Source organism: Plectropomus leopardus, chromosome 3 (assembly GCF_026936395.1).
Source record: "Plectropomus leopardus strain MGB_pleo_1.0 chromosome 3, ASM2693639v1, whole genome shotgun sequence".
In the NCBI taxonomy this organism is placed as follows: domain Eukaryota; kingdom Metazoa; phylum Chordata; class Actinopteri; order Perciformes; family Serranidae; genus Plectropomus; species Plectropomus leopardus.
The window spans coordinates 13035828-13042349 of NC_142178.1; the positions used below are offsets into that span (position 1 = coordinate 13035828).

The 6522-nt window shown below is 38.2% G+C and overlaps 1 protein-coding gene across 1 annotated transcript in view; it reads right to left on the minus strand.

The window, feature by feature from the left end:
• Positions 1 to 3957, minus strand: part of helz (helicase with zinc finger) — a 70459-nt gene extending 66502 nt beyond the window's left edge. The window contains exon 1 of the mRNA XM_042484739.2: positions 3830 to 3957. The gene's annotated coding sequence lies outside the window, so the exon portion shown is untranslated. The remainder of the gene's footprint in view (positions 1 to 3829) is intronic.
• Positions 3958 to 6522: the final 2565 nt, after the last annotated feature.

A 6522-nucleotide genomic window follows, 5' to 3' on the forward strand; every position in this document is an offset into this window, starting at 1 on the left:
CAATCAAATAAATTGCAATGAAAAGCAAAGTATGCCCTAATAGGTACAGAGAAATCCAGCAAACTAAGCATTACATTGTATGTTTAGTTCAGTAGTTACTGCAGACACCTGCATTCACCCTTACATACCAAAGCCAAGTAGGTGTCTGATTCACATTAAAACTTGTTTGGAAGAATAATCATGAGTAGTTATCATTTGTTAACCAAAAAGTCTGACAGGGGATGCTTTCCCGTTTCTTTAACCAACCTATAGCTAATACAAGAGAACTACAATAGCAACATCCTGTACAATGCTCGAGTCTCTGTGGAACCAGCAACATTTCTTTAATGCCTAGCCAAGCAACAAAAAAAGCAGCAGGGCTACAGCATGAGAATCTAAACCCCAGTCTGAGATTACAAGAAGCGATGTGCCCTCCTCCACACCAGTCAGCACAGATCTGGATAGGGATGGTACACCATGACCTGCTGGGAACACCAGGGCAACAAATGCTCAACCTTGGCCAAAAGCCTAGTAACTTTTGGTACCATTTCCACCTTACTGGTTTCACCATTGGCATTGCAGCTTATCTCAGGCTGGCAGAAAAAAAACACTTTTTATCACAAAATGCTGCCCCAAAAGCTTCATTATAGTAATTATGTGCAAAGATGGCTGGCAAAACAAACTTTTGGTCGCTAATTAAAATTCCAAAACAATTAGCTGATGCTGGATTTCCATCCTGGCCCTCACCACAGCCTGGAATTCAGCTTTTGATTATGACTGGCTCAAAAGGAGCCGTGAATTTGTGGCCTGTGGCCCAGTAATTTTGGGCATGTTTGTGACAGCTAGTCCTTGAAAGTGAGACAGCTACTGTATGTCAAAGCTGCATTAGCAGTATGAAGAAAACATCAGATAACAGATAATATCACATCCTGGTCGGCAATATCACATCCTGGCTTTTCGTGAAAGAACATTGATTGGGCATTTCATGTGCCGCAAGGGGAGGGGGGTGAGTACATCTAGCTTTTTGGCGTAATTTTGAAATTAAGAGCATATTAACCCTGCAGTAAGTATTTCAGATAGTTACTTCTTAAATACCCAGCAACAGGCAACTATGCTTGTAGCAGCTGCTGTAATTCAACTGGCAGTGCCTTTGAGTCAGTCTGTTTTTGTCTCTTGGGACCATGGACAGATTCTCAAGCTGATGTACAGTACATTTTGGGTTCACACATGACACACGCTAAATCTGACGTTAGTGTTAATGTGTTGCATTTATTATAGCTTTTAACTGCTCTTCTTCCACACAGGATTAACACTGAAGTCAACAAAGGGAAAATGCAATACGTGCACCACATGCAATATTTTCCCCCCGAAACCAATGTTGCTGAAGACAGCACACCCGTCTCTCAGACAGACACTACATAAGTTTGTGCAGACTAAGCATGAACAAATGCATGCCCTAAAAAGTTAACATGTCAGTCTTCTATGTCTAGTATCTGACAAAATATAACAGCTCTCTCCACAATCCCTTTTTTTAACCACAAAAAAAAAGTGAACTGCTGCTGAGTTCACTTCCTCTAAAAAAATTCAAACATTTAGATGAGGAACAATATTATAACTCATGACAAGGCTGTAAGACAATGTATGCTTGGATAATATGCACATAATGGCAACTGGCCAATTATGACGAATATTTAGTACACATACTGAAACAACATAAACATCCTCTCTGGAACATCTTAAACAAGAAACACTGGCCCAGCCTCCATTCCCACAAGACAGGTGCATTAAGGGACGTGTACATAGATTGTACTTGAAACTTAAAACCATAGTTAAAACATATGCACCACGTCAAGAGGCACTCATGTTATGCATTATTGTCATAGTTGCATACTCTAAGGTTTCTATTACAACACTGAGGGACAACATATAATAGGGCTGGGGGATATGGAAAAAAATATATAATATCACAATAATTTTGACCAAATACCTCAATATCAATATTGCAGCCTTATTGTGGAGTTGACTATTGGTGCTTTGACAAAATGTTTTCACAGGGTGTCCAGTAGCTCACCTGGTAGAGCGGGCGCACCATGTACAAAGGCCCTTTGCTGCATGTCATCCCCTCTCTCTCTCCCTTTCACACTATAAGTTATTCTATCAAAATTACATATGTTTTCACAGTGATATTTTTGACAAATAACCTTAAGGTGAATATAATGACTAAGGGAGTAAAGGTAAATTATAGAACAGCTAGAACAGTCTGCTAAGTTCAGAAAGGTCATTGGGGCTAATTGCCGATGCCAGTACCGATATATGCACAAATGTTTTTTCACTTAATTGCTGATAACATCAGGTCTCTCCTGTAGTGAATTAACATATTGCACCTAAGAACGAAAGATGCAGAAATAAAATACAATGCTTTCCAAAATATACACATTGCAAAACAAGAATGCTACTTTAATTTTTGTTACATGTTAAAACATGCCATAATTATTCTTATGTGATAAGTTTTCAACAAAACTATGAAATTCATCCCGCTTCAATAGGCTTGGATGTTGCTCTCCCTGAGAAAATCCTGCAATAGCCAAAACCAGGGCAAATTTGTCCTATTTAAGCTAATTAAAGCAGCATAATTTAAAGTGTCCCCATATCGGCCTGTCATATCATCAGAAATTATTTCAGTCCGTGCCGATATTTCATTTTAAAGCCGTTATCTGTCGATCCCAATGACATGTCGATATTATCGTGCATCCCCCATTTAAAACCTTTATAACCATCAGAATCTAGTAAGAAAAAGCTGTACAGTATGAGGCATGCAAATAAGGATTGAAAGTTGCCTGGGCTAGCAGACAAGATCTGTTACTGGCAAATATAAAAGAGGGTCAGAGATGAAACATAGGACGGGTCTTAACGCAGCACCTTCTCCAATCATGAGAGGTTATTTTGAAACCTATGCAGCGTTTTACACTTCTATGTGTAACAGTATGAATAGCTGTTGCCTAATGTTGCAAGCCAGCCACTTCACAGGGGGAACAACAAATAGTTTGGCGGGATACAGTGGGTGGACGCCTGCCTTGTTTTTAGTGTCCAGTCGTGGGATCCTGCTATCGAGACTACATCTTCGTCTGCAGTACAGCGGAGGACAAAGTTGATTTTACAGCTGGTGATAGTTGTAAAAGAACATCGTCTTGTTTCATTCTGAAATAACGTTATTTGGACTGACAGTATCGTTAGCAATACGTAGAAAACACGGCAATAAACCTTGCAAAAATATCAAAGTCGGATTAACGAGGTGGATATCAAGAGAGCATGCAGTAATGAACACAAACACTGTGAATGATTTGTTTCGTCTTTTAGGGGATAGAGTTATAGCTGTTGTTTGTCTTGTGAACTTGTCATGACTGTTACAAGTCAGAGCGATGACGGCAGCGTTACAAAGCCCCGAAAAATGTCCCCATAAATGTTCGTTAACTTGCCATTTACGTTTGCAAAGGGTAAATAGTGTTGCCACTAACCAGAGTATTTGTAGCTCACCGTTAGCTTGCTAGCCCAAACACGGCCTTTCTTGGCACCAAACTGGCAAGCTCACAACAAGAATAGCTGGCTGGTTTGTTAATGTTAGCAGGCTAGCTAGCTAGCTTTGCTAGGTTCGCCGAAACAAAACGGGCTCGGGCCTGTAATTTTGCCACGGCGTTTAGGCGCATATAATTGATGTGACACCGTGTTGTTATCCTTGCGTGAACTCAAAGCATTCGTCAGTGTCTTAATTGCTAAAGGTGGGGATTCACGGCAGTGCCTTTGCGATGAAAAAGACTACTGGAAGGGCTGAAAATGGGAAGTCAACACTTACCTAGCTTTACTTTCTACGCCATCTTGGATCCACTTGTCAGACCATCGCAAAGCATAGTGGGATGTACTGATCTGAAGGTTGAGAGGACTGATGTGTGTGTGTGCGCGTGAGTGTGTGTGTACGTGTAGTGTGGCCTCTGATGGCAGGGGTCTTCCTTGTCTAATGCGTTTGTCTTCAGATGCCTTCAATTTAATTCCTTTCAAACCTATACATTGAAGTTGCTAGTTACTGTTCATTCCTATAAAAAATAACAATAAATTAGAAGTTAAAAGGTGAAATGTAAGTATTGCCTATACTCTGTACAACTGGGACACAAAAAACATTTGACTTGTACTTATTATGTCTATTTTGCATAACAGACATAAAAAGCAAAACAAACAAAAAAAAGTACAAATATGACATTTTGCTCTAAACACACATTGGCACCAATGCAACCAAGAACTAAAACAAAAATTAAAAAATTTAAAAAGGAGTGAGAGAGAGAGAGAATATATCCAGGGACCAAACCTTGTTTATGTGTCTGATTCAAAACATGCCGAGCAACTAAGGGAATGATACTGTTGACTGTCTTTGCTGTTTATTATCAGGGGAATCTAATCTATCCAGTTATTATCACAATTATTAACTCTATATGGGATGTCATCAGTAGAAAAAGTTTGTATTTTAGCCCAACTGGGAGGTCTCTGGTAGAGCCACTCAAATGCTGACACTAATAATGCTCCACGTTATTGAAAAAGTACGAAAATATACTAATAACAAACAACTTGTGAAGAACAAATGTCAGAGCAAAGAGGGAGGAGAATCAGTAAGGTTGAAACAAAAGTTAAGCAAAGTACAGTCAATTAAACCATAAAAACTCAATAAGAATGAACTTTAGTAACTGTAGTATGTGTATGAAGGGTTAAAGCACGTAAGGGATTAAAAATTAAAAACAATGAAGACTCAAGCTGCATGTTAGATTTACACATTCATGGAAAAATTTGGGGGAAAAAAGGAATGCCTGTAAAATATATACACCATTTAAAACTTTGACGGTCAGATCACATCAGTGAAGCATGAGACTCTCATATTGATGTAGTCGAGACTGACCAGTTACAGACACTGTGAAACAATTGGTTTCCAAATGAAAAAAAAATTGCAAGGTTCTGTCAAGTAGTTTTCACATGGAAATAAAATTGTTTGATTTTGTGTGTCTTTTGTTTCAGTTTATATTGTGTATTAATGAAGCAAAATGCAGTAAATCACCACTGTATCTAGTTTGTAGTTTCAACCTTGTGTTATCCATTCTACATAACAGCATGTTATCACTGATTACAGGCGGTGCATCACCTTGGGGAGTGAGTCATTCTGCCCTCAAACTGTGAGAGGACACATCAGTCAGGCGTGAGGTTAAGCATCGTGTAGAGCTGTACCAGCGTAAATGTGCAGCTGGGTGCCGAATGAAAGGAAAAACCAACACCTACAGTAAGGTGATGGACCAGCCTCAGTGCACCTTGAAATTAACTTAACACGCGAAAGCATCTGCATTTCCTCACAGTCCCACAAAGTCCACGTTAAATTTCACCACCATGAAAATTTTACTACCATGGCTGAGCTAGAGTCTACTTTAAAATTACAAGACAATATATAGTCTGACATTTTAGAATAGCTGGCATACACAATCAGTGGTAGTGTCAGTTTTGTTGCTGTGAACTTGCAGTACTTGTATTGTTGCTCCGGTGTTTTAACCTTTGTAAAGGCATTATGATAGCAGGGGCATTTCTATGCTGGATTAGGGAATATTTATTAGTTTATAAAGGTAAGTAGTATATAAGTGGTCCCATGAAGAGGTAAGTTTTAGAAGTATGGTTATTAATGTAAGTTAAGTTTTTCTTCATTTTTCCACAAGGTACGAGCAAAGTAAAAGCAAAGCTTTAGATTCAGTGGTAGGTTAAAAAAATGACTAAAAAAAACATCCAAATTGTGGACTTTCACACAAAAGAGCATGACTCATTTTGAGAAAAAGAAAAGATGGATGCGTTCAGTTGGATCAGGTGTTTGTGGCAAGTTAGGCCTCACAAATTCAAACTGAAGACTAATGACTTTTCAGGCATACTATTTATAAAATTTAATTTAGGACATTTTAAGACCTGCAGACACCCTGGTTACTTGACCAAAAAAAAAATAAAAATAAAAAAACATTTCTAAAAAGACAGATGGGAGTTTACTTTCCATAGTATGAAAATGACCACAGTAACAAGATGGGCTATATTGGTCAAGATTAGTCAGAGCATTCATGTAGAAATCGGATTATAAATATTCTTGAACTAGACTGTACTATATTAAAACTTTTGCATGGACCTGACCTCTTGTTTCACTAGGACAGGTGATTCTTGATTAAAGCAGTTGAAATATAGCATTTTTTCCCAATTTCTTTTTGCCAGATCTATTATACATGATTTAAGATATACCAAGTTACATCACAGAAGTGCAATTTTGAAACCGCTCTTAAATGTATCATAGTAGGGTCACATTAAATACTGTGTAATACAACTGTTCACTAAATAAGGAACAATTGTTTGCATTGCTAAAGATAAATCAAATTCTCAGTCTTCTTTAATTCAGCAAAAAAAATTATGAAATATTGTATATAATTAGATGGCAATGGGGAGCATATGTGGAGATCCACTTAGTGACAGAGAGAAGCAATGATG